The following is a 25,004-nucleotide window of genomic DNA, read 5'->3' as shown; positions in this document are numbered from 1 at the left end:
AGTTAATAAATAAATCAAATCAAGACATGTTGGGCTCTCCTGAAGTCCACCAATGAGAAACAATTCAGATCTTATTGAGAAGGTGATACAATGATAAAAATTCAGCATACAGAAGGGGGATAAGGTAAACTTACCATGGGCACTAAAAAACCCAAAGGAGATCCACTCTTTAAACTTCCATGATTGGACCATCTGGTGTTCTCAAGAGCATCTTAGTTGTGTTAAGTACCAATAGCTGGAAATGAAGTACAACCAGATCTATATACACAGGACCCACATGCAGCAAAACCTTACAGTCTGAAGTGTCCAGACCCATTCTTGGGCTGAACACAAGGAATCTCGCTAAATAAAAATACATTTTCTTTAGTTCTCTGCACCCATTTCAGATATGATTTTAAAAACAACACTGATACATTTTTTTATAATTTTCTTCTAAAGATTTTTTTGATGTGGATCATTTTTAAAGTCTTTATTGAATTTGTTACAACATTGCTTCTGTTTTATGTTTTGTTTTTTTTGGCCACGAGGCCTGTGGGATCTTAGCTCCTCGACCAGGGATCGAACTCACACCCCCTGCATTGGAAGGCAAAGTCTTAACCACTGGACCACCAGGGAAGTCCCACATTTTTTATAATTTTAATAATAATGTTTCATCTTGAAATGGCCTGAGATGGAATAAAGAGTAAAAACAGTTGGAAAAGTTTTAAAAAAGGACTATTCTTTGGCTGGTCTAATTATGGAATTTTAAATACTGAGATTTTCATGGGGGGTTTTAATGACCATTAGAAGTTTACTGTTTCTCCTTTCTTATGCTGAATTTTTATCATGTAACACTTCGTTAATAGGATCTGCATCATTTCTCATTCGTGGACTTCAGGAGAGTGCTAACATGTTTTGATTTTACATATGGATTAACCGTTGTTTTATGGGAGCATTTTTAATCTTTAGGATCTAGGCTTTTGACAGAGTCTTCGAGTTCTCTACTTTTATAACTGAATGTTAGTAGAAAGCTGCACATATTATTTGAGCTCTACCCTCCCAAAGGAAGTGAGTCTCATGAGTGAGTATGTTTCCTTGTGTCTATTACTCATCACAAGGAAAAATAAAAGATATGAAGAAAACCCACGCACAAGTATACTATCATGCGAGGATTGTGTGGACTCTTTCAGAAGCCGATTAGTTAACAGGTAGGAGGAAAGAGTGGCTTCAGAAAGCCGGGTGCAGCAAACCCAGTGAATAACCCATGGAGCATACCTTCTAAAGAGAAAGACAGAAAAATGCAAACAAAGATATACACAGAAGAATCCAAATTGTGATGCACGAGGATGTCAACCAATGTGCTTCTCTAGAGAATTGACAAGGAGAATGAGAAGTGGGTGAATGCTTCAAGTAGGGTAATAAGACAAAGGTCTCTGAGGAAGTTATGTTTAAAGTGAAGCCCAACAGATGCAGAGGATTTAGCCAAGGCGGGTGCAGAGGAAGAACGTTGCAGTCATATGTGCATTCAAGTCAAGAGGTGGAAGGAACATGGAGGAACTTCTGGAGAAATTGTCAGAAGTTTTTGTGACCAAAGCCCAGGAAGGGAGCGCATGAGAGTGGAGAGTGAGTGAGGGGCCAGCACTGGGCTGGGTATAAAGGACAGATGAGCAGGGCCTAACCATGGAAGGGGAAAGGGAGCATCAAGGAACACATACATGGGTGAGGTGTGTGAAATGGAGGAGCCAGGAGAGACCAGAATGTTGTGTGTTGGGCATGGGGATTGGAAGCATGGAGATATCCAGTTTGGACCTCTTAAGTCCAAATATACTGTCTGTGAGACATCCAAGACCCTCCTCTTTCACTCCTCCTCTCTTTCTCCCTCCCTCCTACCTTGGTTGAGCAACATGGGTTGGGGGACAAAAACAAATAGGATTCAGGTTCTTGCTTTAAGAAGATCACGATCTCCAGGAGGTGAGTGTGAAAACACAAACAGTCAACTAACAAGCACAGGGTAGTAAAATGGTAAAAGCTGGGTGTGAAGGGACCCAGTGGACAAGGAGAGAACAGCCACTTTCTCTAACCCAAGAACTGAAGGGGTTCATTGAAGTAAGAAGACGTAGCTCTACATATATTGAAGGGTATGAACGCCGGTTCTGCATTGAGAAAAAAAGGAAGAATACTCAGAGCAGGTGGAAGTGTAGATGAAAAGACTTGGAGGTACACAAGAAAAGAACAAAATCAGGACAAATTAAGTAGTTCTGAGTGACCAAGCACAGAGTGCCTTGAAGGGAAGGTATAGATTATTGAGAAGCCTTGAATCCCATGCTTAGGAGTTTGGTCTTAATCTTGCAAACAAAGGGTTAGCACAATGTGTTCTTTAGGACAACCACCCTGCCAGCAGCTGAGAAGAAGGTGTGACTTGGTGAGAGCCAGTCCCTGAACTGTGAGGATGATTCCAGAAGCCATGATATAAACTCCCAGGGACTGTGGCCTGTGGTTCCAAAATATCACCTTCCTACTAAAGCCTAGTGATGGCTGGGACATGCTGTCATCTTTTTTTTTTTTTTTTTTTGACATCTTTATTGGTGTATAATTGCTTTACAATGGTGTGTTAGTTTATAGTGAAGTAATGAAGAGACACATGCATAGAGAACAAGGAAGGCTATTTTATGAGTTAACAGTAACTCTGGGATTAATGGAGAATAGTATGGAGGTTCCTTAAGAAACTAAAAATAGAACTACCATACAATCCAGCAGTCCCACTACTGGGTATATACCCTGTGAAAACCATAATTCAAAAAGAGTTATGTACCACAATATTCATTGCAGCTCTATTTACAATAGCCAGGACATGGAGCAACCTAAGTGTCCATTGACAGATGAATGGATAAAGAAGATGTGGCACGTATATAAAATGGAATATTACTCGGCCATAAAAAGAAATGAAATTGAGTTATTTGTAGTGAGGTGGAAGGACCTAGAGTCTGTCATACAGAGTGAAGTAAGTCAGAAAGAGAAAAACAAATACCTTACACTAACATATATATGGAATCTAAAAAAGCAAAAAGGTTCTGATGAACCTAGGGGCAGGACAGGAATAAAGATGCAGACATAGAGAATGGACTTGAGGACACAGGGAGGGCAAAGGGTAAGCTGGGACGAAGTGAGAGAGTGACATGGACATATATACAATACCAAACGTAAAATAGCTAGCTAGTGGGAAGCAGCCGCATAGCACAGGGAGATCAGCTCGGTGCTTTGTGACCGCCTGGAAGGGTGGGATGGGGGGGTGGGAGGGAGGGAAATGCAAGAGAGAAGAGATATGGGGAGATATGTATATGTATAGCTGATTCACTTTGTTATAAAGCAGAAACTAACACACCATTGTAAAGCAATAATACCCCAATAAATATGTTAAAAAAACAAACAACAACAACAAAAAACCTAACTCTGGGATTAGAAAAGACTCCTGGCTCCTGTTTTCACCTACGGTGTCAGAAACCTACTTTTGATGTTTCAGACTCTCTAAAATAAATAGACAAAACACTCTCTGAACCTTTATCTCCAGACTAAACCTGCTAGCAGAGTCTTAGATTATAGAGGATGATGAATGTACATTTTTCTAGTCATCATGCTAACAGTCCTCAAACATAAAATACCATCACTGTTATAAACTAAAATAAGCATTTACAGTTTCCTGAAGTTTTTTGAAAGTGCATCAGCAATTACATTTGAATTATATAGTCAGCTGAAATTCAAGGCCAGACTGAATTCCAAGGCTGATACATGGCAGCACATTAAAGTGAAGAGGCTACAGCTGGCCAGGCTTGGAAGGATTGGTTCTCTAAAAGGACAAATTGAGCAAGCTGTTGACAATGACCTTACGATGGTGTATTGTTCTGAGATTAGTTTCAAGAGAAAAAGAAAAGATTCCACAAACCCTAAATCACTTATTAGCTTAGGATACGACACAACTGATACTGTTCTCAGCCTAGAAATAGAAGTTCAAATTCTGACTCTCTGGGATATCTGTGTTCAAGCAGAGTTCAAGTCCAAGACCAGTGGATCCAAGGAAGGAACAAGATGAATTCCATTTTTACTATAAATTTCAAGAGGAATTTCTTCCAAAAGGAAAGAAAGAACATGCTGAGGTAAGGAAACTGAAATCAATACACCCATGGTGATGGATTCAATTGGAATAAGAAGAAAGTTCATTTGTGTATCAACAGCAAACTCCCTTGCTTTAAGATGATACTTTGAGGCAGCATAAATCTTATGGACTACTCATATATCCACAGCACTACATTTAGGCTGCTTTATCCAGGAGAAATGAGAGATTTGTCCATGATAGGGTTCTCACCTGGCCTTCCCTTTTGATTCACAACAAACACAGGCAAGATAGCAGAGCCAACGAAAGGCTGGTTAGTTCCTTAAACCAGCTGGTTAGTTCCTTAAACCACCAGTATCTGCAGTGGGAGAGAAAAGAATAATACTCTGATGGTGGCTTATTTGGTGTTATTGCCATTATTATATAAATGATCTAAAAGTCTTCTTTTTAATTGTTTAAGATATTTTCCGAGTCAACAGCAGAATCTTTCTTATTTTGGTCTCACACTTTGATTTGGAATCCAAGCAACTCATCCATAAGAACTAGTACTGTTTTGACCAACAAACACTTCCAACAGTCCGTCTCAGAAACAAAGCTAGTTAGTTTTAGTAGGTAAAAACCGTCAGATTTTATGAAGAGGTTACAGTTAGTAGATGACCTCACACAAACCTACGGACACAGCATGTTGGTACTGTATAAATTCAGTTCTTTTGACAGGAAGTCAGAAAGCTTTTTACTCTATGCCTTCACTAGATTCTGGGCTGGTGGCCGTATTCAGAAGAGGTTGGCAAACTACCTGGAAATCAAGGCTTGCTAGTTGAGACAGTTTTACTTTTCTTCACACCTTTTTTTTTTTTTTTTTAGTGAAAACTTTTATTTAAGCAGAGGTTCAATCTAGAGCATGTGGAAAAAAAAGGCATAATTACCAGCCTTTCTTAAGTGGGCACATACCTGCACAAAGTTTCCTGGTGTGTGGCATGAACACTTTGATTCGCCAAAGATGGCCTTGCTCTTGTTGGACTTAATTTTGGAGGGAACTGGGGCAACATTTGGTGAAAGTCCTGTAAAATAGGTCACCTACCACAAGTGAAAGGAGAGAAGTTACTCAAAGTGTAGCCAGGAGCAAGGACGTATCACAATTCCAACAGAATAGGATTTAGTGATTGTTACACAAGGACACTGTGTCCAAAGACCCTTTCAAAGGGCTCAAGAAAGAAGCCTTTGTTGGTGGGAGTGATTGAATCTGCCTCCTTTCCCTTCTTTTACACATTACAGTATCCCGTGACACAGCATGCATACTGTTTAAGGGAGGTGGGCGTCATGTGATACAGCTTAATAAACACAAAGATGGAAGGTTGGTGTCCTGTTCCCAACCCCCACCCTACTTGCTGTATCACATATTAAACATCACAGCACACTCTGTTCTGGGCACGACTAATGCCCAGGCATTAGCCTACCATTGAATGAATTAGGTACAGTACTCAGACCAGCTTCAAATCAGCTTCTGTTATTTTTGTTAAGCCAACTTCTATGTTACCCCATCTTCATGTTTATTACCTAATTTCACTGTTTCTCAGAGACATGTGAGCCCAGGAAAATGGATCCTCCACAGGCGCTTTAATCCTATGTTCTATCTTTTGGTGAAAAGTCACTTTTCAAACATGCTTCCAACTAGGTAGTATAAATGTCTATTTACCAAAGTTATCTTTCTTTTGAAAACCAAGTTTAAAAGTACGTATATATTGAATAAAAGGTATATCTTGAGATGGGTTTTATACTGTTATGTTCCCAGTTTTCAAGTGCATTCTTGATGGGGGCAAGGTCTCTAACCCTTTTAGAAGAGCAATAATGATCAATAGTTAATATTTATGTGACCTCTCATACACTTGTTGAATGATCAATAGTTAATATTTATATAACCTCTCCTGTACTTGTTCAATTACATTTTGCATGATTTTGCATCCTCAAGCCCCTTCACATAGTCAGAACATTTAGCCTATTATTCTGATTAATTGTTTTTTCTTCTGTAAGAAAAGCTAGTGGTATCATTGTTTTACAGATGAGACCACATGGAGTTACAGATCTGTATAACCTGTTTGAAATCAGATGGCAAATGGCATCAGAAGTAGTTGGCATCTGCTTTTAAGGAGCTGACTGACCCCAATCAGAAAGAAAGCATTTCCTTTTTAAGATAGATCACCAACTTAGTCTTAGCAATGCCAAATCATAAAATAATTAAAACACGAGGTGTTATATAATTTTCCACAGTGTGACATTTTGCCATAGACTATTTTGGCATCAGTTAAGCAAAGCTTCAATGCAGTGGTTCTCCACCCAGGGTCAATCTTGGCCCCAGGGACATTTGGCAACATCTGCAGATATTTTCAGTTGCTACAGCTGCAGAGGAGGAGAATACTCCTGGCAGGTATCTAATGGGTAGAGTTTGGAGATGCCGATATACATTTTACAATGCACTGGACAGACCCCCTCACAACAAAGAATGAATTACCTGGCCAAATGTGTCAATTGTGCCCAGGCTGACAACCCTGGGGTAACATATTTCAATGATATTTTGACATTAAAAAATTAGAAAAACAAAAACTGAAAAGTGAGATATTTAGAAGAGTTAGGCAATGGCTCCTTTAAAGTAAATTTGACAGTTACCTAACTGGTATCTAGGATACCTCATTTTCAGATTATTTTAGAAGCAAATTAATTGTTTATAGTGATTCGGCAAGGGACACTTCCTGTGGATCTATAATTACATGAAGGTTTCAGAGGGAGATTGATCTAGGAAAAACTTGTATCAGAAATTCTGCTCTGATAATAAACTTCCTAAGCATGCAAGTTTTGTTTCTTCTGGAGGATCCTTCATTTATCTAAATTCTTTTTCTTGCCTTTCTTATTACAGATGTTTTGTAAACATCTGGGATCAAATGCAACAGAATTGAGCCACAGGAAGCCAATTCCTTACTTTGAGGTTGATCATGAAAATCATTCTTTCTTCTGATTCATTCCTTTCCTTTGCAGATTGGAAGCACTTGCAGGGAAAAGGGAAGAGCTTAGTCCCAAGCCTTCTTACTGTTTGGATTCTTTTTTTTTTTTTTTTTTTTTTCAGAAGGCCGAAAAGGACATTAATTAAAGCCAGGTATGGGCTGTATTCAGACTTCCCACATTTTTACCCTATTGCAGTAAAAGTTTCTCTCCAAAGAAATTTGGTCCAAAATGGAATGAAAGAATGAAAGACATTTTATTTTCTCTCCTAGATGTTGGCAGTACTTCACTCCTACATGTCTGAAGTTGTTTTCGTCTTGCAGAGTTCTTTGATATTTGTGAATGTGGCTACATGGATTAAAACAAGAGCAGTGATAACTCAGACTAATTATTCATCTTGTATATTAATGCTTGACAAGAGAGAAAAGAACTTTTTCTTCCTTGATGATGGTTGTAAAAATTAAGAAACCAGGAGGAACTGAAAGATCTGTGTTCTTGAGAGCAAAAGCCTTCCATTTCACAGAGTTCTCATATCTGAATCATCGAGAGTATTCTGCAACAGAGGTGCTCACCTTTTGGACTCTCTGTCTATGCAAGCCAGGTCCGAGCAGGCCTGGTATCTCCTGTTCTCTTACCAGGCCTGAGGGTCTCACCCTTTGGGGCATCAGTCATGAGTCTGAAATAAGATGAGAACCATCTCCCCTTCTCCATCTATGATCCTCATTTCTAGTCAAGATGAAATTCTACTAAATCAGATATTCTTATGAGAATTTAGCATTGTCACTGCTAGGTCTCACAGAAGCTTGTAATAGAAATTGGGGTGGTGGGGGCATCACTTTTCATCTGTTTGAACTTCCATCGAGTATTTGGAGATTCAAATAGATTCAATGTGATGTCCCGGAGTATAAACAGAATATGAATGAAATTGTCTGGCCTACAGAACCAAAAAATGAAGTTAATTTAGGGGTGGGGAGTAAATAACCAAGTCATTTATGTTTTATTAAATCTATAGGTCACTTTGAAGTCAGTTTGGAATAACAAGTATGTTCTTTTCTCTTGGAATGTAGCTATTTCCTTTGAAAGCTGAATGGGACACCCTAGAGAGGAAACAGTATTTGGAAGGCCATCTGGAAGGGCAGGAAAGAAGATCTTGGGGGAAGCTCAAAAACCCTCTGGAGAGGAGCTTCCTTGCTGCAAGTCAAGCTCCCCCTTCCGAAGTATTCACAATCAGCTGCACTGTGTCCTCCCCCTCCCCCCTCCTCACCCCCAGAGCCAGAGATGCTCTTCTTTGTAGGAAGGATCATGATGTCTTGGTCAGGCCTGAGCCAGACTTAGACATCAGCTTGAGACCAGCTTTCCTACTCATCTGCCATGTTAAACCTCTACTCTGTCAGAAAAGAAACCCCATGTTATAATTCCTCCATAACCCATTCCCTTCAGAAGTGATTACATCTAATTTGATGATGAAGCAATTGATATCCAGGTGAGTTTTACCTTCTAATGAATTTGTGCTAAAATTCAGAATATCACATTACACTTCCGCCAAAGAATAATATAAAGAGCAAGTAAGAAATTGAACATTATAGAATACTGATCCTCAAATCCTGTTCTTCAAAGAAGTAGAAAACAATCATAGCACTACAACACAAATACCTGTCACTCACTCCATCCAGCTGTGACAGTGGTCCCATGACAGGATTAACAGATGTGCTTGCTGGAATTTAGCTTGTTTCTCGCTCATTTTAGGTATTTTTACTGGGGTATTTTCTATTTTGTTCTCAAGAATGAGTCCCCCCTCCTTTGATTATCCTTTATATAATAGTGTTTACAGATGGGTCTTGGAATTTCAGCAAAAATCCCAAATGATTATTTTAGCTTTTTCAATTGTCTCCTTTTCAAAAATCGTTCAACAAAGCCACTGATGAGTAAACATAGACAGCCTTGAGATTCACTATGTCTTTCCCCTTGTATTTTTTGGAAGTACTAAAACAAAAACAACAGCACAAAAATAAAAGAATAGGAAAGTTGAATGGAAAAAAAATTAATAACCAAGTCGCTGGATAATATTCATAGATTGGAAACTCAATTCTGGTGGGAAAGAAGAATATCAACTGAGTCCTCTGAGTGTCAGGTATTCATTTAATCTCCACAGTGGAGTTAATACAAACGAGAAAAGGAAGAGCTGGTAATTGCCAGACTTGAGGTTGGAATCTAAGTTTGTTTCTTTTTTACTTGAAAGATTGAACTCTCTGCTTTCTTGCTGCTGCTTCAAGAGTTGTTTGCATGTACCATAAGGCCACATAATGATCTTGACACCTTGGCATTCTGTTTAGAAGGATACATCTATGTACCTTATCTGTGTCTTAAAAGAAAGAGGCCTATCCAGAGACCAGGGTCTCTGTGAGCAGAGTATCAGCTTTCAACATCTTCTCCAATCACCTGCGTTTTGTTAAAAGGCAGGTTCTGACTCAGGAGGTCTAGAGTGGGGCCTGAGGTTCTGCATTTCTAACAAGTTCCCAGGTCATGGCAAAGCTACTGACCCAGAGCCCACACCTTAAGCTGCAAGGGGAGATTATTAGAAGACAAAGAAACTGAAGGACCTGGAAAGAGGTTTAGAATAAAGGGCCAAAGGAACAGAGCATTATTAAAAGTAAAACTTGGCTTCCCAGGGCAATTCTTTTTGTGGATTTCAAAACAATTTGCAAAGCACCTTAGGGTCTAGTATACACTTCTGATTGTCTGTCTGTCATCAGCAAACTTGAGGTTCTCTACGTACACACAGGTCTACTGAAGTCCACAGCTGTTTTGTTTGGGCAGGCTGGCGACGAAGCCTGAGCTTGCACATAAAGGGTTTATCATCAACACAGACCTTTATCTGACAGCTGTTTTCCTGTCCAGCTCCAGTGTCCTGGCCAGAGGAAAGGGAAAGGGCTGAAGAAAGAAGTGGTGGTGTCAGCAAGCTGTGGTAGTTGCCTGGCTTCAAGACCTGTGAGAGTCACACACACACACACACACACACACACACACACACACACACACACACACACACACACAAACACACACCAGATGGAAGATCAGAGAATAAGGATAGAATAAGTAATTTGATAAATCTATTGGTTTTGTCCATAAAACCTGCTGGAGAAGCAGGGACTCAATTATTTCCTATAATAAAACAAGGAATTTCTACAAAGTACAAAGACTAATTTTCAAGTCCTATTGCAAAATCTGCTGTGGGTATATGTGTCCATGACTGAACAATATATATCGCACCAGCATGGGATTAGGGACATGAAATCAGTATTGGGTATATGAGTGCCACATCTAGTAGAACCGATAAAACTCAGGGCCGTTGTCAGTCGTGTAAATTGAGAGACAGAGGCACCATCAGTGACTTCCTTTGGGGACGGTTTGTTTTGTGCTGGTGAACTGCTCCCCCTGGTGGATCAGCGATTGATAGGTTTGTGATTCCAGAGTGTAGGGAACAAACATGCTTTGGAGAAAACTGGGCAGTTTCAGGTATATATACAGACATATCCTCCAGGAAAAAGCTAATTTTCAGAGCACTAAAAATAAACTGAATGCCTAGCTTGACCCCTGACTGATTTTGAGCTTAGCACTCCTGCAAAGTGCAAGGAGTTTTTTCTCCCACACTGCCACGTGTGTTCTCATTATTATGGTTGTTTTGAAATCATGAGTTTGTACTGATTTGAGAGATGTGGAAAACTCTAAGTTCTATATTTTATTTCCTTCCCCTTTAAAAATAATTCTGGACAGGGCAAACAACCCACATCGGAGAGAACATTTTGCTGTGAAATCATTTGTTTCCCTTACTTCCTGTTTACCCTACTCTTCTTTCTGAGGTGATCATATTGATGTAGTTAGTTTATTCCCTTGTTCTACATGCCTGCTCTCAAGATTAAGGTAAGTTTTATGATTTTCTGAGGATCTTCTTTCTACCAATATTATATATTTCGATAGCAAGATAGTCTGTGTTGTTGTTTTCCTTAAAGAGGCTTTCTGTATGCCCTGCCAGGTGCAGAGAGGAGATTTTTGCAGGTCAGATAGAGATGAAAATCTATGGCAATTCTCTCACTCTTTTGAACATTCTGCAACGATCACACTGCAGCCTCAGTCCAAACAGTTTATCAGCTAAATAAGGAGGTATTTTAAATATTTATTTAACAAGACATATTTTAAATAACTTACGTATGTAAATAGAGCGTCCTTAGCCTGTACATTATTGCCAGGTCGATTCTCATGTTCTGATATATAATTAATTACCGGTTTATTCCTCTGTAAACCAAAGAAGAGAATAAATCAGCGATGCCAGGTCACTGATGTCAGCAAAAATTGTAATACCCTCTTGTCAGTGGGTCTGTGAAAGGAGAATTGAAACTGTAAAATCTATGGAGCTGGTGGACCCAAGTGTGTCCAAATGGCAAGTTTTTAATCCCAATTTTAGTCGCTTTCTCCTGATGTCTAGACTTTTTGTCTGTGCTCTATAGATAGGCATGGAATGCCCATATCCTAGTTTAAAACAAACTCAGAAAGCATATGCAGTGTGATCTATGATTTTATAAGGTAGAGTCGCCTAAAGTAAATGCATATCATGAGCATTTTAAGAAGCATTATTATATTTAGAAGCAAAAACCACACAAATACCAATCATTTTGATAATTTCTAGGTAGTTGAAAATATGCATCTTTTTAATGCTTCAGCAAAATGCATGCATCTATTTTTAATTGTTTGAGAAGAAAATACATACATACACTTCTTTTTCTTTTCTCCTTAAAATGAATGTCTGTCTTTTAAATTTTTCCACTGACAACTTCTAAAGGATGGAAGTGTTGCATTTCAAATTTGTCATGAGTATAAAGAGACCTCTCTAGGGAAGAAAAATTAAACAAAAAACATAGCATCTTTTCTTTTTAGATTTACATTCTGATGATGTAAAATGAGTAATCATCTCAAGTATCACAGCAAATTTTTGGCCTGGGTCATCGATGAGATAAGCATGTTTCATTTAAACATAATACACAAGGCTTACCAACAACCCAACTTAGAGTTCCAACTCCCAGTTCAGCAAATTAGCTTGCTACATAATTCTAGCCAGTGATTAACAATATTAATTATCTTGGCCCATGGCCAAAACATCTGGAAATTTTAGTGTGGAAATCACTTAAAATAATTCTTTCATGCCACCATGACAAAAAAAACCCATTGGTTAATTGACCTTTTCACTATCACCTTGTTGTTCCGCCACACTCTAAACCCTATTGTATTCAATTTGCATTGGATCCTTTTTTGCCATTCTACATTGGGAAGAAGTTTTACATCTTTGGGAAAATAAAACCTCAGTAACTCATCGGTTGAATTTTGTGGTTGAAATGATCATCAGATGCATTCTTAGACACAAAGTCCATATCTTTATTTATGGTATTATTTTGATGCTTAGAATAAGTGCCCTTTTGGTAGTTAGTGGAATAGGTCCAGTGAGATGTAAATTCATCTTAGCAGCTTCTGAACTGAGTGTTGTTATGCAGTTACATAAAGAGGGAAATTAAAGGTTATAACTTGCTGATCCACCTACCCTCCAGTTTTGCTCTGTGACACAGCCTCACAAGGCATCAGGGGAAATGATGACTTTAGTGCACATACAGAAGGACTCAGGGAATTGCTTCTTTAGGGATTTGAGGTGACTTTGTAGATTTGCCATAACTAATACATTAGTTTTTTTAAAATAAAGATGTTAATTAAGCTTAAACCTCCATACAGTATGGAAAAAGAATTTTCCCCTAAAGATAAATGGTGGCAGCAAGATACTCAGATTGTCTTCTCATTAACTATTATTAAGATTGATAACCTCATTTTTAACCTAGTAAATCAAGTGTTTGTTTAAAAAGTTCTGCTAAAGGTGGAGAACACATACTTTTCTCTATTGCTCTTGCTCTGTACAGATAAAACCCTGGAAATTATATATAAAACAAACATAAGATCTGAAAAGTGGAGAGAAGAAGGCAGACCAGAGAACTCAGGACCCAAGGACTGACATAATGGTGAGTTCCCCGTTTTTGTTTTTCCTCATATATTTCAGACCTGGAGCTAAGAAAGCCAACAACTCAAAAACAGTTAATAGGCTCAGACAAGAAAAGACCTAGGAAAAGCCTGCTGTCTCTAGCCAAAGGACCAGGGAAGGGGCAAACTGGCAAGACAAAAAACATTTAGACAATAACCACTGTATTCTAACAAACCCCACAAAAAATAACTGGGTGGTGTTAGAGAAGGTTGAGTAGGGACCTGTGACTTTCAAACCTGCCACACAGTAACCCCTGTGGTGTCAGTGGACGGGGAGCAGTAACAAGGCACTCTTACCCCTCCCATATATGAAATTATCACTGGAGGTTTAGTGGGGAGCAGGAACTCCTACCTCTGCCCAACTCAACAGTAATGAGGAGCATCCTTTCTCTCAAATGTCAACAGAAGCCAAGTGGGGAACCTGGAGTTCTAACCCCACCTGGCAGTAATGAGGGGGCACTCCACCCTTCTTCTACCAGAATGGTATCAGAGGAAACCAATTAAAACAGAAGGTTTAAATAAGACACAGAGTCTCATAACATACCACCAAATGTCCAGAATTTGATTAAAAAATCACTCATCACACAAAGAACAGGGAAGAACTCAAACTGGATGTAAAAAGACAATATATATATATGCCAACATCAAGATGACACAAATATTAGAATTATCTGATAAAGCTTTTAAAGAGCTAACATACAAATACTCCAATGTGCAGTTAAGAATATTCTTGAAACAAATAAAAAATAGAGCTTCAACAACAAAATAGGAAGTCATAGTAAAAAATGGAAGATATAAAGATGAGCTTAATGGAAATTTTTTAACTTAAAAATATATAAACCCATAAAAACTCAATGCATGGTCTCAACAGCACAATGGAGGAGACAGTGGGAAGTATCAGTGAAGTGCAAGATAGATCTATAAAAACTGCCTAATCTGAACAACAAAGAGAAAATAGACTGGGGATAAATGAACAGAACCTCGGGGACCTGTGGGACAGAAAATAAAAGGTCTAACATTTGCATTACCAGAATCCTAGAGGGAAAGAATGGGGCAAGCATAAAAAAGTACCCTAAGAAATAATGGCTGAAATCTTTCTAAATTTGGCAAAAGACATAAACTTACAGATTTAAGAAGCTGAGTGAAGCCAAAGATGATAAACTCAAAGAAATCCTGATCACAATATATCACAGTCAAACTTCTGAGAGCTAAGGACAAAAAAACCAAAAACAAAAATTAAAAAAAACCTCACAAGACAGTGAAAAAAACAAAGGGATACCTTACTTATAGGAGTGACTTACAGGAATGACTATGGATTGCATATCTGAAATCAGAGAGGCCATGAGGAAGTGGCACAACATTTTTCAAGTTCTGAAAGGAAAGAATTGTCAGCCTCAAATCCAATATCCAGTGAAATTTCTTTCAGGAATGAAGGGAAATCAAGATATTCTCAGTTTTTAAAAAATAAAAGCACTAAGAAAATATGTTGCCAGCAGACCTACCCTAAAAAATAACTAAGGAAATTCTCTGAACAGAAAGGAAATGATAAAAAATGGAATTCTGGATCATCAGGAAGGGAGAAAAAACACAGTAAACAAAAATATGGGTAAATATGATGAGATTTTCTGCTCTTAATTTTTCTAAATTACATTTGAGGGTTGAAGCAAAAAGTATAACTATCTCACGTGGTTCTAAATGTATATAGAAGAATTATTTAAGACAACTGTTATATAAAAGGGTGAGGGTAAGGGACTTAGAGGGAGGTAACTCTTCTATAATTCACTCAGATGGGTAAAATGACCATAAGAGTAGACTGTGATAATTGATATACATATATATATAGTTATACCTAAAGCAACCACTGAAAAAGCTATACAAAGAGATACACTAAAAAATGCATAATAAATAAAAATAGAATTATTTTAAAAATTCAACAACCCATAGGCAAGCAGAGAAAAAAATAAAAAAGGAAAAACAGGGCACTTCCCTGGCAGTCCAGTGGTTAAGACTCCACACTTCCACTGCAGGGGGCACAGGTTCGATCCCTGGTTGGGAAACTAAGATCCTGCATGCCGTATGGTGCAGCACCCCCCAAAAAAGGTAAAACAAAAAGAAAAAAACAGAAAAAATAATAAACTGATCTCAGACATAAGCACTAATAGATCAATAATTACATTAAATCTAAAAGGTATAAATACACCAACTAAAAGACAAAGATTGGCAGAATAGGTTAAAAAAATAAAATCCAACTATATGCTGTCTGCAAGAAACTCACTTCAAATATAAGGATAATGATAAGTTGAAGTAAAATAAAGGAAAAAGATATACTATGCAAACATTACTCTATGTAATGATACAATGGTCAATCCATGAGGAAGACTTGGAAATCCTAAAAAGTTATTCACCAAACAACAGAGTTACAAAATATATAAAGCAAAAACTGATAAAACTGAAAAGACAAATAGACAAATTCCCAATTGCAATATATGGAATCTAAAAAAAAATAAAAAAAATAAAAAATAAAATAAAAAGTGGTTCTGATGAACTTAGGGGCAGGACAGGAATAAAGATGTAGACGTAGAGAATGGACTTGAGGACATGGGGAGGGGGAAGGATAAGCTGGGACAAAGTGAGAGAGTAACACTCACATATATACACTACCAAATGTAAAATGGATAGCTAGTGGGAAGCAGCTGCATCACACAGGGAGATCAGCTCGGTGCTTTGTGACCACCTAGAGGGGTGGGATAGGGAGGGTGGAAGGGAGACACAAAAGGGTGGGGCTATGAGGATATATGTATACATATAGCTGATTAAACAAACTGTGGTAGGTACATGCATGCCAATAAAAAGGAACTAACTATTGATACATGCAACAACCTGTATGAATCTCCAGAGAATTATGATGTGTGACAAAGTAAATTTCAGAATGTTACATACTGTATGGCTCCATTTATATAACATTATTGAAATGACAAAATTATAGAAAGTGAGAACAGATTAGGGGTTAAGGTGGGTATAAAGGCAATATGTAGAGGCGCAATAAGAAGGATTCTTATGCTGGCAGCAATGTTCTGTATTATGGCTGTGTAATGTCAATATCCTATTTGTTATATTGTACTATTGTTTCACAAGATGTAACCATTGGGTGAAATTGGGCAAAGTATTGTTCTGTAATATTTCTTACAACTGCATGTAAATCTGAAATTATCTTAAAATAAAAAGTTTAAAATTTTTCTGCAAGATTTATAATCTAACATCTGTATTATTCTACACTTAAAAAATTGACTGTGACAACTGAATCTTATATAATCTTAGACAATTGTATTCAGCCACTGTGAGCCTACTTCCCTTTCAGTTAAAGGGACGTAATGTTCCCTGCATATTTTTCTTTTACTCACTGTAGTCAAGATGCAATGAAAATGGAATAATGATTGTGAAAGTGCTTCCTAACTCTTCAAGTACTACAAGAAAAGAGCTAACATTTGTTGGAGGCTAATGTGTACCAGGCTAAGTTAAATATGTTCCTTACTTTATATCTATATGGTAGTATATTATGTGAAAGTCTTAAAAGCATGGCTCCTGTACCTTAATGGAAGAGCGTGTGACATTTAAAGAACCACTAAAGGGAAATTCTCATCTTTCATCATATCTTTTTCAGACATTCAAGGGTGTCCACAAATGAACTTATTTATGAAACAGAAACAGACTCACAGACATAGAGAACAGACCTGTGGGTGCCAAGGGGGTGGGGGGGTGGGAGAAGGATAGATTGGGAGTTTGGGATTCGCAGATGCAAACTATTGTATACAGAATGGATAAACAGCAAGATCCTACTGTACAGCACAGGGAACTATACTCAATATCTGGTGATAACCCATAATGGAAAAGAATATGAAAAATAATGTATATATATGTGTATGACTGAATCACTTTGCTGTACAGCAGAAATTAACACAACATTGTAAATCAATATACTTTAATTGGGTTTCCCAGGTGGTGCAGTGGTTGAGAGTCCGCCTGCTGATGCAGGGGACACAGGTTCGTGTCCCGGTCCGGGAAGATTCCACATGCCGCAGAGCAGCTGGGCCCTTGAGCCATGGCCACTGAGCCTGCACGTCCGGAGCCTGTGCTCTGCAACGGTAGAGGCCACAATAGTGAGAGGCGCGCGTACCGCAAAAAAAAAAAAAAAAAAAAAAAAAATGTATATATATATATATATATATATATATATATATACTTTAATTTGAAAAAAAAAAAAAACCGAAAGAGTGTCCAAGTCCAGAGGCTACAGTAACTTTTGTCTCTGAATTCTTCAACACACTGAAACTCCTGAGACCCTCTTACTCTCCTTTCCTTAAATGTGCCAAACCAAATTTTCTATCTTGGACACTCACCCTCCTTTCACTTGCTTGTTGGATGTGGCCCAACAGGATGAGCTACCACCAGCACACATTCGCCCTACTGTGCATTTCTTCCTTTGCACCTTCCTCCATTTCCTAGTTTCCTAGGAAAATTAGTCCATGGGGCTTGGTCCTTTTCTCCTTACCATACTCCCCTAATACTGTGCCTGTGAACTGGAGAAAAACAGAAGAATTTGTAGCTGACATGTTGATGGATTTTATCACATTTCATTTATTATTGCCATTTTACAGTTGAGGAAATGTTAGTAATCTACTGAGGACTTATAGCTTTGTTAATTTAGGACACTTAGGAAATATTTAATCAACAAAAGAATAAATTCGTACTCCACAGTTTGAATGAGATTTTTCTGTTCTCGTTTCTGCCATGAGACTACCTTCCTTAAAAAAGTGCATTTGTTTATTTACTCATTTGTTTATTCATTCATTAATTCATTTCATCACCTATTCAGCAATGACCTAACACCCACTAATTGCAAGGCTCTGTGCTAAACCTCAGGGATATGATGATGAGTAAAATGTAATCTGGAGAGACACCTATGTAAACGATCCTAATGGGGATAGGGTTTATGGCACAACAGAGGCATGAAGTTACCTTGAGAACACAGAGAAGGAAACCCTTCAAAGAGAAATTGGAAAACTCAGACGTCTGCAGGGGACAGGTATGGAACAAACTCTTGTGCTGGGGAATGCAAGGAACTGTTCTGATGAAATTTGATTTAACAAATGTGTAGAAGTGAACATAGCATTCTAGGGACTAGGAATATTATGCATAATCATGATGATACCCTGTGGACTCCACTTTCAACATATAGCTCACACCTGACCACATGGTTTATCACCATATCCAATATTACCCTCCTAGTCCAATACTTTGGACTAGTCCTAGTCTAGAACTTCTTTCTCCTCAGGTCAAGTGCAATGGCTTCCTGTTTAGTCTGCTGCTTCCATGCTTGCCTTCCACAATCCTTTCTCAGAAATCAAGAGAAGAGAACACATAAGTAAGTTCATGCCATTTCTGCACTCAGTGACATCCCATGTCAGAGTTAAAACAAAATCCCCTGCCTTGGTTTGATACCACATTTCTTAGCTGAACATTAGAATACCCTAGAGAGTTTTAAAAAAGTGTCAATGGCTGGTCCCCACCTCCAAAGTCCTGCATGATCTAAAGTGGTGCCCAGGCTGCAGCCATCCCCTCCTCTCCCTCCCTCATTGATTTCACCAACTCCAATGTCACCTTCATTTACGACCCTACTTAAGCATCACTCTTTATTTTCTTTCACTTCTTTACTTTTATTCATAGTACTCGTCACCATCTGCATTTGTACTTATTGGCTGGTGTGTTTATGGTTCTTATTCCCCCATTAGAAGATGGACCTATGAGGCCAGAGACTTCACCTCTGGTTTGTTTATCACTCCACTCCCAATGACTATAAAAGTGCCTGGCACATAGGACGTGTTAAATAAATAATTTTTAAAATACACTGAATGGACAAAGATGAGGAAGGGTTTAATACATTCATGCGAAGCGGATTGAGAGTGGCAACATGCAACGGGAAATGGTCCAGGAAAGAGGAGGAGGTCTTATAAAAAAATAAAGGACTAGAGTATTGTTCCTTAAGAAGATGGGAAGCCTACACCATTTTAAACAAGAGACTTTTGCAACCAGATTTGTATTTTAGGAAACTCCCTCTTAGTGCTTTTTGAGGGGTGAATTAGTCTCCAAAAAGGGTTAAGAGGACTAGAAATAGCTGTTAGGAGACCCTCGTGATCACAATGAGAAATGTCCAAAGATATGACACATTTGAACACTGCAGTATGGAAAGAAGTTGAAACTAAGCCACATGTGGGTTGGTTTGTCTAACACTGTGACAGACATAACTATAAAAGAGTGAATGGTCAATTGTATTTTAGCCTTTATAATTCACTGCTACTTCTTTGCACAAGCTTACCTTTGTCTCTCAGGCTCTCTCACTATTCTTGTTAAACAAATACAAAGACAGGCTTAAAAAATGCAGAGTTAAGACATCTCCAGAAACCAAGCAGAGGTCATTTAAGCCCACCTGGATCCCTTTCACTTGAGTGCTCTTTCCCACGTGTGGTATGAGTGATCCTGTTGTGTTTTCCTTCACAACCTTGTCTCACAGGTCTTTCTGTACATTTATTATTCTCATGTGAAACAAAATGCTACATAACATCTGTGTCTGTTCTAAATCTCTTCTATTTTCCATTTATGCTCCATTGTTCTATAATCTATTCGAAGCTGAAAACAGAACTAAGGTGTGATTTTACTATAACCTCTAGTGATTAATTTTATTACTACTTTTTTCCAACTGAACAAACTCACAATAAATAAGAAATGCTTCACCTGGGAGAGAATCTCCAAATAGACTTCAACCTCTTACTCTTCAATCTTTTCTAAACTTGCTAACACAGTATTAAGTAAAGTCCTTCCTCTCCTCCCATTCTTTCATCCCAATACTACTTTGGTTAAAGAAGTAAAGCTAATTAAAGGAGCATGGGAAATGGAAGCTGTTTTGTGTGCTAGGCAAGCTGGATCTGTGTAACTTTCACCAGTGATTGGGCTTACAAGATGGAAAATTCCTTATACTGCTGGGCAAAGTACTCTCAATGCTGTTGAAACATCTGGTTTTCTTTGTGTAAAATCTTTTCCACGAGGTGGGCTAAGATTTTTATTCTAATTGAATTTGTAGTTAATTCCAGATAAAGATGAGTTTCTTTTCGCTGATGTTGCTCAAATCAAGGGTCCCAGCCTGAAGACTCGAAGCCCATTTTTACTCAAAATTAATCAAAAGAAGTGGTGAGTTGCTTGGCTCAATTGTTTGTATTTTTAGGACAGAAAAACTATTTCTAAAGCACTGGATTCCTGTCTTGGTCTTTTGAATCCTGTGTGATAGAGATTGAAGTGCAGACTCCTGTGTCTTAAATGCAGTGTTGCTAACCAATTAAGGGCATGGATGGGCTTTGATTTGAAGATGGCTTACCACCCTCCCTGTGAATGTTTATCTGGTGTTCATGGATCCTAAACAATTTGTTTATGATCCTAAACCATCTAAAAGAAAATAAGGAGTCAAGCTTTCCAATATGTGTTGCAATATTTGTTAAACAAATTAATACCTGGATAAACAAAAGAACAAATACAATATAAAACATATGAGTTTCCCAGAGTCTTTGCCAACTACTTGACAGACTTCTGCTTTTAACAATGACCTTTGGGTACCAATGTTTTCTACGAGTTCATATTTTGGATATTATGAAATAAAAAAGACTATTAAATTGTAATTAGTTTCCTTTTTCAACCAACCCTGATAAGTGAATGAACCTTCCTTCCCTCTCTCTCCTACCAAATTTCATTTGGGACAGTACAATAGAAATTAAAACCAGGACCTAGAGCCAGAAGCCAGAATAAGAAGTGAACTTAGGCCCTCCACAGCTTATCTGGTAACCTGTCCCCTTTCAGGGTCACTTAACAAAGCTGACATCCCATTTTTTCCAGAGGCTTTGGACCTAGAGAAGGATACCCCTTTTTCTCCCCTGAAGTGGAGAGCAATGTCAATCAAATTCCATGAGTACAGATCTTAAGGTAATCTTGGCATTTTCAAAACTCCCATTACTGATTAACCCTTGTTAAGCTTTTCTCATTCTTATCATATTTACAAGCAAGGACTAGATTCTAACTCTTCCTCCTTGAGGGATCTGTCCCAATTCTTCCAGCTGAGTCAGTTGTCTTTTATCTGGACCTCTTAATATCAAGAATTTGTATCTATCCATCACTGCACCTTTTTATCTGTTCATGATTTTTATACACACACTCTCACCAAAGACGTCTGCTGTTTATCTGAGCAATTCAAGGGTAGAAGGAAGATGACTAATTCATTCCAAAAATTCAGTAGACAGTAAATAAGTGCTTTTTAAATTAATAAACTCAAATAATTGTAGTAGATTTCATTGGGAAAAAATGTATTTCTCTTTTTTGGCCAAAGTTGCAAGCCATCGTATGCAATAATGAGAAATGTTGGCTGTGCTAGGTCAAATTAAATACAGTAAGAAAAGAAAGTACTGTCTCAGAATAAGAGGAGGTTGATTCCAGTTTTTCTCTAATATAAATAATATTGCAATGAACAATCACAGATGTAATTTTTGAGTGCACCTCTGGTTATACCTGAAATGTTAACTTCATGCAAATGAACTACAGGGCCAAAGGGTATTTAGCCATATTCTTAACACTGAGTTTTCCATATTCTCATTAAAATTGCCTATTGTAATTAAGTACAATAAAAATAACAGATGGGAGTAATATCTTCTTTTTGTCTTATGTTTTATATAAATATATATCAATATTACATATATCAATATTAGATATGTATATATAAATATATATAATACTGGGAGGATTATTCGGCCCAATTCTTTACCCTATCTATATCTGCTCTCTCTGCTATATACCTTTGCAGTATACTTTTACAAAAGGTAGTACACTTTTTTTTTTTCTTTTTACAAAGGCAGTATACTTCCCTTTTATTTTATTTATTTATTTATTCTTTTTGCGGTACTCAGGCCTCTCTCTGTTGTGGCCTCTCCCATTGCGGAGCACAGGCTCTGGACGCTCAGGTTCAGCAGCCATGGCTCAAGGGCCCAGCCACTCTGCGGCATATGGGATCTTCCCGGACCGGGGCACGAACCCGTGTCCCCTGCATCGGCAGGCGGACTCTTAACCACTGCGCCACCAGGGAAGCCCACTTCCCTTTTCTTGACTTTGGGCTTCACAGAGTAACTTTCTTTGGGCTGTGAAGGTAGAAGATATGATGTAAGAGGAACTTAAAGTGAGATTTTGTAGCTGGTTATTCTTTCTTGTATTTATGCCATTCTTAAAAGCGGCACATGGCCCACCCATCCTGCTGGTCCAGGAGGAGGATGAGTGGCAGATGGAGTACAGCTACCCCACCCAACTTGCAACATGAAGCTGAACCATCCTAGCTGACTTAGAAACTCATGAACAAAAAGTAAATGCTTATTGCTATATTCCACTGAAAAATTGAGATTATTTGTTATGCAGCAGTAGTTAACTACTATATATATTAAGTATGGGCCTGTTACTGGGAATATACAGCAGTGATTAAAAAGGCAACAACACTATTTATACTGGATTGAGGGGAAAATATACAATATAAAAATATTATCTATATTTATAGTGATTTGATTGGAAGAAAAATTAAATCAATAAAGAATACAAAGTGGCATGTAAGGGGCACATATTTGATGACTAATGAAGTTGAATATTTTGTATTCTCTTTTCTGAAATTTGCCTCTTAATGTGACTTACACATTTTTCTTTAGAGTGTTCATCTTTTTCTAATTGTAGTTGTTTTCATGTTACTTATATTTATATATTACATGTTTACATATATCGAGTATTATAAATGTTGCAAATATTTTTTGCAATTTGAGTAAAATTTTATATTATTGTTAAATAGAAATTCTTTAAATTATAATTTAATAGTTCTTTGCTGTATGCTTTACTGTATGTTTAGACAATTTTTACATTTCACTTAACCATAATTGTCAGTGATTTATTTTTGTGTATTTTGTGAATTAGGAACCTAACTCTACTCCCACCTCTGACAAAGGTTTTCATCTCCAATGTTTAATAATCCAACTTCTCCCATTTGATGTGAAATGTTACTATTGCTATATAATAGGAGTTGGGTGAGATATATTTTTATTTTGAATAATATTTACCCTATAGTAGCCTCCTTCATTATATTAAATGGTATTAAGACATATGCATGAAATTACTTTTGATGAAAAAAGCAGTAACATATACATATGTCCCTAATTCTATGAAACCAATATGCACCCACAAACACATTCAAGGAAGATTAGAAAGAAATCCAAAATATTAATGATACCTAATTCTGAGTGGGTGGAAGGATAATGGATAACTTTTATTTCTTCTTTGCTGTTTTCTGTGCTTTCTAAATTAATTATCTAACATGTGTAAAGTAATAAAAATGTTTACAAATAAATAAATAATTTTAAAAGAATAAACTAAAATAAGATTTCAATAACTTGAAAAGTTCTGCTACCTAGCATGCCAAGTTTGCTTATTTGTGTTTCAGATAAAATAGCAAATTATTCATTGATTTTTTAAATTAATCCAATGAGATGTCATTCAGCTTGTATTTAGCCAAAAAAAATCATTAATTTAAATTTTCTTCTTCTAGAAAGTCATTTCCCAACCCATCCTACTGCTATTCTTAGGTGTAAGGGCTATTTAGTGCTTTAGGTAATTCCTAATGCCACAGAAAGAAAGCAGGACTTAAAGCAGCTGCCTAGAAGGAGTGCTACCCTGGGCTCAGAGAAATAAATTTGCATAAATATCCCTATACCCTACCTCAAGAGGTTTTCTGTAGACATCGAGAGATTCTATACTTGGAGGACAATTGGGATCCATGACCTCTGAGGATCCATCCAGTGTCGTAGTTAGATAATTCTGTAAATTACCAAGACTAGGCATGGGGTACAGCAATTCAGTGGCTGAACTCTTGAGGGAAAGCCCAAGCCTGAGAAAAGATACATTTACAAAGTGAGTGAAGAACACCTGGCCTTCTTGCTCCATCTCAGGTACGCATCTCGACATATCCAAGGTTACAAGGTAATAAGGAATAGGAATTAACCACGACCTCTCTGCCACATGCCAAAATTAATTCTACTTTAAATGAGTCTTAATTATGCCAGTGAAGCTTAGACTTTAATAGAAAGAACCTGTTCCCTGAAACTAACTTTTACTGTAAGGATTAAGAAAGATTTAAAGTCAACTTTACTTTAAATGTAGTGAGCCTAATTTGAAGCTACAGTATTAATTTTTCAGGCAACAAACCTAACATCTCTCTTATAGATCAGTCGTCTTGTTGTTATTCCCTGTCTGCAAAATTACTTACCCTAGGGAAAACCCTCATCTTCTAGAAAATATTTAGCCTCTGATTGTCTGAACTTGGTGTGTTCAATTCCTGTACTCAAGTTTTTATTCAAATTTATCCTTCTTGTGAAGGGTATAAGGCCTAGCAATCTCGTAAACATTGTTTTTTCCCCTATGGCTAGAAGCCACCCGGTTTTTGATAGCCTACTGTGTGTCAGGAGATGAGCTAAAACTATGGGATTTAAAGACATTTTTATTGAAATATAATTTACATATAAAATTATATTAGTTTCAGGTGTACAGCATTATGATTTGATATATGTGTATATTACAAAATGATTACCACAATATGTCTTAACATCCATCACATGTGGTTACATTTTTTAAAATATTTACATCCTCACTGTATGGCAGATGCATCTTATTTTAGATGAAGAATCTGAGATATAAAAATGTAAGCATGCCCAAGGTCACATCACTTATAAAG

The sequence above is a fragment of the Mesoplodon densirostris genome, chromosome 4 (genome assembly GCF_025265405.1).
Source record: "Mesoplodon densirostris isolate mMesDen1 chromosome 4, mMesDen1 primary haplotype, whole genome shotgun sequence".
Classification (NCBI taxonomy): domain Eukaryota; kingdom Metazoa; phylum Chordata; class Mammalia; order Artiodactyla; family Ziphiidae; genus Mesoplodon; species Mesoplodon densirostris.
Note: the sequence above shows the minus strand (reverse complement) of the source record.